Here is a 13,386-nt window from a genome sequence, read left to right as displayed (position 1 = left end):
TAAGCTCATTTGGCCACTTTTGGAGAGGTTTTGGGTAACCTGAGAAATTAAAAAAGAGAAGAAAAAATAGAAACATTTTTTTTTTATTAGTAGTAGTTATAGTATTGGTGAAATAAACAAAACAAGTGGCCATTTGGAGTTTCCAAACTCAGTCTGGACATTGCCCTACAAAAACCACTGCTAAACACTCATTTTTGTGTGTTTTTTATCTACCTTCTACCAGTTGTTGGTCAGGCTTGTGGCTGTGGCTTCATTCAGCTTTTAGGCCTAAATAGCAGAGCCACAGCTAACTCGCTTCACTCAAAAATAATACAAATTTAGGAGAGGCAAAAAATTGCAATTTCTTAAGGAAAGTTATGAAAAAAGTCATAGTATAGCATGTTGTAAACGTCATTGTAAAGTACGTTGAAAAAAGTTATGAAATAAGTCATAGTATTGTATTTTTAAGAAAAGCTCTCAGTTTTTGCAGCACGTCGACACCAGATGAAGATCGTTTGTTTGGACCAAAAACAAAAGCATCAAATCAAGTGAACGAACACAAGGTTGTGAGTGAAGGTTCAATTCTACTAACACCACTTATTGATTCAATTAGTGTGAAAATTTGTTTTAAATGCTTGTTGTCTGGTTTTAAACAGCTTTGCTATGTAAGTATATGAGACACTCCAGGAAAAAGCTTTCATACACTGATCAATTCTTAAATGTTCCATTTAGCTTCCATAACACATTTTCTTTTTCTTTTTTTTCATCTGAGATTTCTGCTAAACTCACTAAAAGTTGCCGTTAGATAATGCCTTGATTGCATATTTAAGTATTTCAGAAAATGTTTAACTAAATAATTGACTGACTGTCAGTAATCAACTGGGGAAGTTTCATGGTGATATCTATTAGTTATTATTATACTATTTGTGTGCCTTCAAAGTGTATGTAAATAACAATCCATAACTTTAAAGTCACTTACAGTGAGATCATAGCAGAGGGCCCCATGAGGACTAGACCAGAAACGTGTGTGTGAGTTTAACTCTCAGTTCCTGCTTCGATATATTCTTCACAAACGTGGCCTGTTGTTGTTCACGAGGACCTTTTTCAGAACACAGTTTGGAGATTCAAGGGATCCATCTTCTCTGAATGCATCAATACTAACATGGAGGAAGAAAGCTGCTGCCCATTCAACATTGTATTACTTAAAGGTTGCATCAGCGATTCTGGTTGCCCTCACTTCCGTTGCGAGATCCAAAACAAACAGAGCCAGCTAGCCCCTCCCTCCCCTGTTTTGAAAATGATCATGGACGCGCATTTTCATGAACATGATTGGTTGGAACACTGTTTATTTTGCTTTTGAGGTGTTGGTAGTACCATTTGTTTTTGTCTGCGATCTCGTAGGCTTGGCTGCCGAGAGAGACGCGTTTTTTTGACGGCCTGCTTATGGGGCGGGCAGCTAGCGGATCGTGAGGTAAAAACAGATGAATGTGATAATTTATGTTTCTGCCCAGAATCGCAGATACAACCTTTAAAGAGACAGTGTGTGGGAATTACTCCCATCTAGTGGTGGAATTCTATTTTGCATTCAGACAAATGACAGACAAAAGAAGCTGGAAAACCCAGAGTTAAGCCTGAAGTTCCCTCGCTAAGCCCGAATCCTGCTTCCTAGTCCAGCCTCTGTTCAGTCAGCAGTCACTCCGATCAGAAACCGATGTCTTTTTGACAGTTATTCCATGTTCTTATCCATGTATTTTGCCTTATTTTTCTGAAACTGCATTAAAGTACCACAGGTAGGCTACATATCAGCCTGCTGTTATTATTTTAACATTGTGACCATTATTATTTTCAAAGGTGTTTTCAATGAAGTCAGTCAGAAGGGCAACATATAAAGTCATACATGTGTGGCCACTCCTTTATTGCGCTCACATAGTTCATAGCAGCACATTACAGACAAGACACTTCCTGTTCATTCCATTTCAAAATAAGGGTCCCGGATATTCCAGTATAATGTGCTCTAAAGCCAGACCATCTAGTATAGGCCACTCAATAAAGTAGGTTACACACACAAATACACAAAAACCAAGTCACTGCTTGAATGGTACAATAATGACGGTTTCAGTTAAGATCCGTGGTTAGTAAATGTAGACTTTTAGGCTTCGCATTCAGTCGGTCCGCCATAATTGTCTGCCACGCTCCTTTCAGCCATATTTCCTTTTTTGCATGTAATATGCTTTATTTCCTCATACATGTCCATCAGACGCTGCAGTTGACTTGTTGAAAGGTATGCGGCCGCACGTCTGCATCAGTAAATCTGTGATCGACACCGTGGTCTACTGAAGAAAGCCTTGAACGTGCATTTATACGAATGATTCACACATGGCTTGACGAAAACACCAAAATATCACAGTATGACGTACAGCGGGGCTGATGCAGCAAGGAAATCACTTGATTGGATTGCTTCATCAACAACAGTGTTGCAATGTTGACTGACTGGTGGGCTGCAGATTGTAGAAACAGTTCAAGTCGAGAGAGAGATGGATTTCATTTCATGTGGTGTTTAAAAAAATAATCGTTGAGTTGAAAAGTTTGACTTATCTGCAATAAGTTACATTGACCAGACACGGTCCAGCCAGATACGAGGTTTCACCGAGTCTTGTTTACAAACTGAGCAGCTGAAACATCTATCCTGTGTGAAATCTCATGTGTGTCTTTACACTTTGAAGATATTTGAATTGTTTCTTACAAACTGAGCAGCTGAAAGGTTTCTCTCCTGTATGAGTTCTCATGTGTGCGTTTAAACTTCCACGTTCTGTAAAAGTTTTCTGACAAACTGAGCAGCTAAAAGGTTTCTCTCCTGTATGAGTTCTCATGTGTGTCTTTAAGCTTCCTCCCCACATGAAAGTTTTCTGACAAACTGAGCAGCTGAAAGGTTTCTCTCCTGTATGAGTTCTCTTGTGTGCGTTTAAACTTCCACGTTCTGTAAAAGTTTTCTGACAAACTGAGCAGCTAAAAGGTTTCTCTCCTGTATGAGTTCTCATGTGTGTCTTTAAGCTTCCTCCCCACATGAAAGTTTTCTGACAAACTGAGCAGCTGAAAGGTTTCTCTCCTGTATGAGTTCTCATGTGTCTCTTTAAGTTTCCTCCCTGCGTGAAAGTTTTCTTACAAACTGAGCAGCTAAAAGGTTTTTCTCCTGTGTGAGTTCTCATGTGTGTCTTTATATTTTTTCTATAGTCAAATGTTTTCCCACATACGGAGCAATTGAAAGGTTTCTCACCAGTACTACATCTAGAATCACTGTCAGGGACTTCATCATCGGTCCAAGCCTTTAAACCTGACTGAGGTTCTCTGGTCTCGTGCCAATCATCACTGTCATCAGATGAGTCTTCAGTGATGTCATCAATGTCAGAAGAGTCTTCAGTCATGCCATCAGTATCTGGTTGTGGTTCCGGTCCTCCACAGTCCTCTTCACCAGCTTCTGTTTTCAGCTGTTCAGTTGAGCTGCTGGCTGCAGCTGAAGCCAACCCTGAGAACTGAGGCTTCTCTTCATCATCTTCATCTTCTTCACTCTTCACAGGGACAAGAGTGACTGGGAACTTGATATCAGCCTCCTCCAGCCCTTGAAGCTGCTCTCCCTCCTGACTGATCCAGACTTCCTCCTGTTCCTCTTTGATGTGTGGGGGCTCTGGATCCTCCTGGTCCAGACTGGAGCCCCAGTCCTGCTGCTCAAAGGGAACCTCTTCTTTACACGCCATCAGCTGCTGGACGTCTGCAGGAAAACAGTAACATCACACGGAGATGTTAGTAAAACAGCTGAGCACTTAGTCACAGGTAAAAAAAATAAAAAATGTTATAACCCCAAATTTGTAATTACAATAAATGTTATTTTCTAAATCAGTTTTACATAATGTTAGATTTGGCAAACGTGACAATTATTACAATTATTATTGCTGACAGCTACTCAATATACGGGAAATTGGGGAAAAACTAAACAGATTTAATAGGCGCTAATAGTTTCTCAATGCATGATGGGAAGTTTAACGGTCACTTTCAATCCAAAGGACACAGATGTTCATTCCATTGACCGCAGAACCGCTTCCCATCCTCCGTAAGAGACCCAAGACCCTGTTGTTCAGAGTTCACCTGGACTCTGCTGACCCTCCTCCCTCTACTACCTCTCTCCCTCCCAAAAAAACCCCACAAATCTGTATCTTAGCACGTATCTCAGCACGTATCTCTGTTGTTTACTATACGGGTTAACTTAGCCAGCGGGCGGATTGAAATCCTTTTTAGCTAAATGTAAATGCATTGAGATTCGCCTCTTGGTGTCTATATACTCTTTGGTTCCGGTGAAGAAGGCGGGAGAGGAGCAGCAGGGCAAGATGGCGGAGGAGCCCGCGGAGACGGAATAAAGGAACGAGGAAAGAAGACCGCAGGAGGGAAACCTGGCTGCCTGTAACATACAACAGCTGTCCTTTATCACCCAGAAGCCCGGCGACCGAACCCGGGTTCGTCGGCCGCGGCACAAAAACAGCTTAGCGGGTTAAGGTGAGGTGGTCTCAACCACATGGAACGGGACTCGGCGGTCCGGTAAACGTCACACACCGAGAGGGATTCATTAAACACGCACGGCAGCTGTCCGGTCTCTGCCCAGACAAACACTCTTACTTGAGATCGCTTCACGGCGCGAGTCCGGTCGGTGAAAGTCCGTTAAGACGTCCTGCGGGTATGTTACCTCTGCTTCGGAGCTTGTATTGAAACAAATCACGCACACCCACGTGACTGCTTCGAAAAATTCTTCTTCTTTGCGTTTTTTGGCGGATTGCAATACCAACTGTAAGGTTCATACCGCCACCTACTGAACCGGAGTATGTAGAACGGGGTCTAGTTCTCTATGGTTTTACATTATATTATTTAATGTAATCATGAAAATGAAGTAAAAAGAAAAAAAAAAGAAAAAAAGCTATATCCTATAAAACAAACCAGTGTTACCTAGAAACTCTATGACCCCTCTCTGTGTCTCCCGCACCTTATCGCCCTTAGTTCCCAATATCCCTGCCAAGCTCCACTCACGTCCTGCCTCTCTCACCCTGTCTTTTAAACTTGCCATTTTTTTTCCGATATATTTACTACATTGCATAATTACATGTTCAGCGTTTTCTGTTTTCTTACATACTGTACAAAGATTTGAATTTACTTTTCCCAATAAAAATAATGTCTTATTTAATCCAGTGTGATTGAATCTTAGTCTTGATAGTACTACCTCCTCTCTTCTACTTCTTCCCTTAATACTCTGTGTTCTGACTGTGTTTTGTATTCTATAATAAGTTCTGCCCTTGCTCTTCGAAAAATTCTTCTTCTTCTTCTTTTATTTGGCAGATGACTATTTTTGTAGTATACCGCCACCAACTGTACAGGAGTGTGTAATGCCATGAACGTCGTGGAGTCTTCTAGATTTCTAGGTTTATGTTGATTCAAAATAAACAAATAAAACAAAACCAGAGAAAAGAAAAGAAAAAAAGGAGTAATTATACTCTTTTCATTAAACCAGTATTATTAAGATAGATAAATAATGCTTTAAGTCTCTCCCTTGTCAAACCCTCTTCTTCTTGAATCTCCTGTATCGAGTTCTCCCCTTCCATTTCCTGGCAGATTATTCTGTTGTCATTATACTTCTCACATGTAAAAAGTACATGATCAACATCCTCTCTGTCTTGGCACACCATGCATAAACCATTACCCTTTCCTACTATATTTAAAGTAGTTTAGTCTTGTATGTCCTAATCTAAGTCTGGTATAGACCACTTCTTCCCTTCTGCTTAGACTCAGTGAATTAACCCTTTTCCCTGTCACATTCTTCTGATATTTATGGTAGTGTCTTGCATTAAATTCTGCCTCCCACTCCCTTTGCCATTTTTGTACAGTTACTGATTTGATAATAGATTTTGCTTCACCCTTTCCCATTGGAACATTAATTCCTATATATTTATTTTTCAGCATTTTTTTTGCCATTTTATCCGCCTCCTCATTACCTTTAATGCCTATATGAGCTGGAACCACCATGTCCATTTTGCGGGTCTTTTGATCCGTCAGTATATATTTTAACATATCCATAGAATGATGTTTTTAAATATCCCTGGCAATATGCTGCAAAGCTTTGCTCATCTGGATACTCTTTTTTTCTTGTCAGTAGTTCACTATTAACCTCTGGTGATGGGAGAAACCATGGGGGAACCGCACTAAGAACCAGTGAAGGACTGAATTTAGTTTAGTTTTTATTCTTAACAGGGTTAAATAAACACAAAATAGACTAAATAATAAATAGTCAATCTTACCGCTTTACCATTTCGAATACTTGTAACTGTCGAGTAACAACGTTATTCATTTCGATCATAGAAACAATCGTTAGCATAGACGTCGGAACTAGGGGTGCAGGGGGTGCGGCTGTCCCATCAGCCTCCCCGCGGCATCCGAGCGCTCTTTCCCATCCTTGCGCAGGTTGAAAACCTGGCTACGCAACACTAGGAAGCAGGAAAGACTTACGCATTACGCTAATCATAACTCTACACTATGTTAATTAATCGCTGTTGTTAGCAGGCTCCATGAGCTGGACACCGACTCACGGAGCGGCTCCCGGTCGGTCAGAGCGCAGCCAACCCCAGCAGTCACCGAGGCTCAACAGCTGAGTGGCGGCGGCGACGAGGCGGAGGCTCCGCTTTTATGTCCGACTGTTAGTGGTACTGTTGTCGTCATGTTCGCTCGCGGGGTTGGTCTGCTCTGGGTGAGCACGTGCGGCGGTACATGGAAGTGTTTTGCTGCATATTAGAGTAACGTCGCCGTCACTATTCTCCTCTCATGAGTGGTCTTTCCGCACCGAGACAGTGGGTTACCCGTGTTAGCCGAAGCTAACAATACACCCGCATCCTCCAGTTCAGCTTCATATCAAACCGGGGCTACATGGCCGAACATAACACACTGAAAAGTACACATAGCGACATTAAGCACGAACTTTTTCACTTACTTTCCCGTTCATTTTTGACTCCAGAGCAAAAGCGGTTTTGCCGAACGGTAGCCGATCTAAGCAGGCTAATGACTAGCTAATCTATGGGGCATGTAGTGGCTCCCTGCATCGTTAGAGATATTCCACATAGACCAGCTGCTCGCCATGCATGGATAGGCTACTATTCTGCAAACACGCTTTTGCTCTCGGTCAAGTTTCAGCTAGGGATAATATTGCAGTACACCCAAAGGTGATGCAACTCCAAAAATGTCCATTACGTTTTATGTACAGATCATGTTTTTTACAACATACTCATGATCATAATCTGCATTCAAACTGAAATGTGTAATTTCTCTTTTCTTTTTTTCTAGGTCATCAGATGGCCAGGCTAACCATCCTGTTCAGTGTCCGGCTAAGAGAGGAGAAATAGATCAGGTAGGTGACTAGTTTAAATGCACCACAATGTTCCACTGTAAATTGGTTGGATGTGAGCATGTGTATGAGAATGTGTATAACTTTGTTAAGCACACAAAACAGTATACTAACGCCCCCTATTATTACTTTCAGTGTGTGGTGCCTGACAGCTACAGAAAACACACGGGAGTGCAAATTCATGTTTAGGCAGCAGAGGTCCTACCTGCAGGCTGCTGGGCCTATACCACCTGACCGATCAGCTCTACCACCTGACCCATCAGCTCTACCACCTGACCCACCAGCTCTACCATCTGACCCATCAGCTCTACCACCTGACCGATCAGCTCTACCACCTGACCCATCAGCTCTACCACCTGACCCACCAGCTCTACCACCTGACCCATCAGCTCTACCACCTGACACATCCTTGAAATGTAAAGATTTTTTATTCAAATATTTAAAATGTAAAATGAGTGATTACATTAGACGCCATTTATTACCTTTCATGATTTACTATCTCTGACAATGAACAATATTTATCCTTTAATGTTAAATCCATGCTATTGTGTGTTACTATGTTACAGCTATGTGCCACTGCTGTGGACATTAGTACTCCAGAATGCCCCAGCACCTCCTGCTTGATCATTCAAGGTAATGTTACTTGGATCTAGTATCGACATTTCTAACTCAGTATTTTGTTTTGATTCTAGAAATCTACATCACCACAATAAATAATAATAATGATAACAAATTACATTTGTATAGCCCTTTGTATCTGAAGCAGATCTCAAAGAGCTCATAACACATGATGTTCTATCTATTCATTTTCAGGTGACATGATGAAGCCCTCTGGATGGCTTATATCCATCGAGGGACATGTCGTGATGAGCCCACACCCTTTGTTTTTACACGGAGTAGCTGCTTTCTTCAGCAGCTATTAAGTCTTCAACCTCGAGTATCCTGCTGCTGGATTGGCGACGCTGGAGTTCATTCAAAGGTATTGTATAAAGATCTCATTTAACCTTGTAATTCACATTATAGTACAGGCTTCCAACTCAATGATTGTCTTGACGTCTAAATTGCTGACAATGGAGGTACCTGAGGCTAGCCTGGTGAGACCATCCTGATCTCGCGAACTCATCCATAAATCTATTTAAAACTGAAACTACCTTTGCTTATTAACAGGTGCTTCCTGGGCATCAACCCTGGAAGAGGCTCAAAGACCAAGGAGCGGACAACAATGAACCCTCATGTGAGCGCCCTTTTGAGGAAACCTATTGACTTTGAGTGGCCATCATAGTGAGACAGGTAGTTAATTCGCAAGATTCTGCACAATTTCTCTGCATTTTAAGATGGCTTTGGAAAGTTTGACTAGGAAGTTGAATTTCTTGAATTCTTGAATTTCTTGACATTTGCTGTATGTTGAAAAATATTTATTTGTTAATAAATATGCCATTGGGCTAACATTGACTTTACCTCAGAGTTGTTTGTTGGTGGAGGTGCTTTACAACAATGCATTGTAATATCACAATACTGAAATCACAGTATATTGCTGTAATCCTTACTGTGAAAGTCATGCAAAAATTATCCAATAATTTATTGTGAATTCACAGTACACACTGTAAAAGTACAGGGCCTTGTTGTAGTGATGTACAGCAAAAATCTCTGCCCACCATTCTCCACCGGTAAGGAACTTGAGGTACTAGGGGGGCTGTGGAACTGCCAGTCTGCAGTCAAGAAGGCGGACACCATTTCAGCCTATGCCTCCCTGCAGACTCTCCACTTCCTGGCCCTCACAGAGACCTGGATCACCCCAGAAAACACTGCCACTCCAGCTGCCCTTTCAACTGCCTACTCGTTTTCACACTCCCCAAGACGAACAGGGCGAGGAGGAGGAACTGGGCTCCTCATCTCACCCCGATGGTCCTACCAGGTCCTCCCTCTGGACCACCCCGATCTACACTTGAATTCCACGGCGTCTCTGTCACCCTTCCTTTCAAACTCAACATCATAGTGATCTATCGCCCACCCGGTCCTCTCGGTGACTTTTTGGATGAGATGGATGCCCTCCTGAGCTGCTCCCCTGATGATGGCACACCACTCGTCTTCCTCGGTGACTTCAACATCCACCCGGGAAAGCTGCATTCATCTGAATTCATTGACTTCTTTTCTGCATTTGACCTTACACTCTCCCCCTCTCCACCAACTCACCGGGCCGGGAACCAACTTGACCTTGTCTTCACAAGATCCTGTGGCATCTCGGCACTCTCTGTTACCCCGTTCACCGTGTCCGACCACCACTTTGTGACTTTCTCCATCCCCATGAAGCCCACCACATCCCTCCCCTCTACGCCTCGAATGGTCACCAGCCGCCGCAACCTGAAATCCCTCACTCCCTCCGCTCTCTCCTCAACTGTTATCTCCTCGCTACCATCCTCAGAACAGTTCTCCTTAATGCCTACTGAGGAAGCCTCCTCCATCCTGATGTCCTCACTCTCCTCTTCTTTGGACACTCTCTGTCCCCCAATCTCACGACCTGCGCAATCATCTCCCTCCCCTCCCTGGCTGTCTGAACCTCTGCAAACCAACAGATCATTGTTGCGAGCGTCAGAGAGAAAATGGAAGAAATCGGGCCAGCACGAGGACCTTGCTCACTACCACCACCTCCTCTCTGACTTCACCTCAACTGTTTCGGCAGCTAAATCTGCCTTCTACCTGGCAAAGATCAACTCTTCTGCCTCCAACCCCAGGAAACTCTTCTCCGTGTTCTCTTCCCTCCTCACCCCTCCTACCCCTCCCCCCCCTTCCTCCCTTACTGCCGATGACTTTGCAACTTACTTTACCAAGAAAGTAAATGACATCAGCTCCTCATTCACGCCTATTCCCTCCCAGAAGACATCTCCCCCAACTCTCAACTCGGACGGTCTTACCAGCTTTAGCCCCCTCACCTCTGAAGACGTTCACGCACTTGTTACAGCTAACCGTGCCACCACCTGCTCCCTCGACCCGATTCCCTCCTCTCTTCTCCAGGACATCTCACACGACATCTTGCCATTCCTCACCACCCTGATCAACTCCTCCCTCACCTCAGGTATCATTCCAACGGATTTTAAGACAGCTACCGTGAAGCCTCTCCTTAAAAAACCCACCCTAGACGCTACTGACATCCAAAGCTACAGACCTGTATCTCTTCTTTCATTCCTCTCTAAAACCTTGGAACGTGCCGCCTACAACCAACTGTCATCCTATCTCTCGCGGAACAACCTCCTAGACCCTAATCAATCAGGATTCAGGACTGCTCACTCCACTGAGACGGCCCTCCTCACAGTGACCGAGTCCCTGCGAGACGCCAGAGCCTCATCCAACTCCTCCGTTCTCATTCTCCTCGACCTATCTGCTGCATTCGACACAGTCAACCACCAAATCCTCCTCTCCACTCTGGCTGAACTTGGCATAGCCGACTCTGCTCTCACCTGGTTTACATCATACCTGACAAATCGCACCTTTCAGGTCACATGGAAAGGCTCTATGTCCAAACCCTGTTCTCTGGACACGGGTGTCCCTCAACGCTCAGTATTAGGACCGCTTCTGTTCTCACTATACACCAGATCACTAGGTTCTGTTATTACATCGCATGGATTCTCCTACCATTGCTACGCAGATGACACCCAGCTGTTCCTCTCTTTTCCCCCGTCCTCTGACACTCACATTGCAACTCGCATCTCGGACTGTCTGGCTGACATCTCTGTCTGGACAACTGCACATCACCTCAAGCTTAACCTGAATAAAACCGAACTCCTCTTCATCCCAGGGAAAGACTGCCCTCGCATGGACCTGTCGGTCACTGTCGAGGGCATTACAGTATTGCCGTCGTCAACTGCGAGGAACCTGGGTGTAATCCTCGATGACCAACTATCCTGCACCCCCAACATCACTGCTGTGGCCCGATCCTGCAGATTTACCCTCTACAATATCTGCAGGATTCGGACCTTCCTCACAAAGGATGCAACGCAACTCTTGGTCCAAGCACTGGTCATCTCCCGCCTTGACTACTGCAACTCTCTCCTGGCCGGACTACCGGCCTCTGCGATTAAACCATTGCAGCGTATCCAGAACGCTGCAGCACGCCTTATCTTCAATCTACCCAAATTCTCCCACGTGACCCCCCTCCTCCGTGACCTCCACTGGCTCCCTGTTGCAGCACGCATCCAATTCAAGACGATGACACTGGCCTTCAGGGCCATCAATGGAACGGCACCTGTTTACCTTCAAACACTGGTCAAACCTCATGCCCCGAAGCGAGCACTTCGCTCCTCTACTTCAGCTGGCCGGCTGGTACCACCATCGCTGAAATCAAACAAATGTCGCTCAGCAAAGTCCAGACTCTTCTCTGTTCTGGTGCCTCAGTGGTGGAACGAACTCCTGACTAATGTCAGGACAGCAGAGTCATTTGCCATCTTCCGAAAAAGGCTCAAGACTCACCTGTTCAGACTTCACCTCGACTCTACCTAGCATGACCCACTAACGTAACTAACGTATTCACAGTATATTGCTGTAATCCTTACTGTGAAAGTCATGCAAAATGTATCCAATAATTTATTGTGAATTCACAGCGTAAAATTTTGCAGTGTGCGCTAGGTGTGCTGGAAAACGCAGACCGGATTTTGGGGAAAAACGGAAAAAAACGGAATGGATTACCTACATCGGTGCGCTGGAAAACACGGACCGGAGTTTAAAAAAAAAACTGGATCTGGAATCCGGATCGGGATTTTCCCGTTCAGGCCGATCCGATATCGATATGCATTTTTTTGCTAATATCGTCGGCCTATCCGATACTAATATCGGATCGGGACATCCCTAGATTTAGAACCTTTTTACATTTTGTTTCAACATGCTCTATATGATGTTTCCATGTACGCCTTTCATCCAACCACATACCCAAGTATTTAAATTTCTTCTCTCTCTCAATTGATTGATTATATAATAGAACTTTATAACTTTCTGGGATCTTCTTTTGGTAAAAAAACATAACCTTTGTTTTAGGAATGGAGAATTTAAATCCCCAATCAATACCCCATTGTTCCAACACTTGTATGTCCTTTTGAATAGCTGTGGTTATGTATGTTATGTTGCGTCCCCTTTTCCATATGACAGCATCATCTGCGTACAACAATCCTTCATTTATTTGCCCTAATTTTTCAAATATGTCATTAACCATAATATTAAATAATATGGGACTGATAACACTCCCTTGGGGAATTCCACTTTCAACCATAAACTCTTTACTAATTCCATTGCCAACTCTGACTCTTATTGATCGTTGTGATAGAAAGTCTAGAATATAATTATAGATTCTCCCACTGATTCCCATTTTATCCAATTTGATTAATAGACCCTCGCTCCACATAGTGTCATACGCTTTTTCAATATCTAAAAACACTGCCACCATGACCTCTTTCATAACTAGTGTCTTCTCTATTTCATTGCTGAGCTTTTGCTTTGAAAAAAGGTTCAAAAGCTGCTTATCGGTGTGCGCTTGTGGGTTCTTCTACTTTGTTTGGATTTCCGGCAGTTTAGACGCTTCTGGGCATATTACTGCCCTCCTCAGGAAATCACTCTAAGGATAATATTGCTTCAAATTTTCATATACAGCCCTGTATCTTGCAAAAACCGGAATACTACTTTAGCAATCAAGTGGTGATTCTCATTTTGACCCAATAAAGATTTACCTGAAAATGACAGAACTCCAAAATCTAAAACTCTCTTATATAAAATGCTCCTTTCTGTGGTATATTTGTTACATTTCAATAAAACATGTTCAACTGTTTCAGACTTTCCACACTCACAAAGCCCATTATGATGCTTTCTAAAAACATACAAAGATTGATTCAACCCACAATGCCCAAGTCTCAACCTACAGATCACTTGTGGGTTGTCAAGTAGGAGTCGAGACAAGTTGAGAGAGAAAGTCATATTATTTTGAATGCGTCTGCGTC

At 43.4% G+C, this 13,386-nt stretch overlaps 1 long non-coding RNA gene across 1 annotated transcript; it reads left to right on the top strand.

Annotated features, from left to right (window-relative positions):
• The first annotated feature begins 7,964 nt into the window (after nt 1-7,964).
• LOC311015002 lies at nt 7,965-8,750 on the top strand. Its single transcript, XR_014597314.1, has 3 exons — nt 7,965-8,041; nt 8,222-8,387; nt 8,576-8,750. It is a non-coding gene; the product is annotated as an uncharacterized lncRNA (long non-coding RNA).
• Nucleotides 8,751-13,386: the final 4,636 nt, after the last annotated feature.

This window comes from Eutrigla gurnardus (genome assembly GCF_963514095.1).
Source record: "Eutrigla gurnardus genome assembly, chromosome: 1".
Lineage (NCBI taxonomy): Eukaryota > Metazoa > Chordata > Actinopteri > Perciformes > Triglidae > Eutrigla > Eutrigla gurnardus.
Note: the sequence above shows the minus strand (reverse complement) of the source record. Positions and strands in the feature narration are given on the sequence as shown.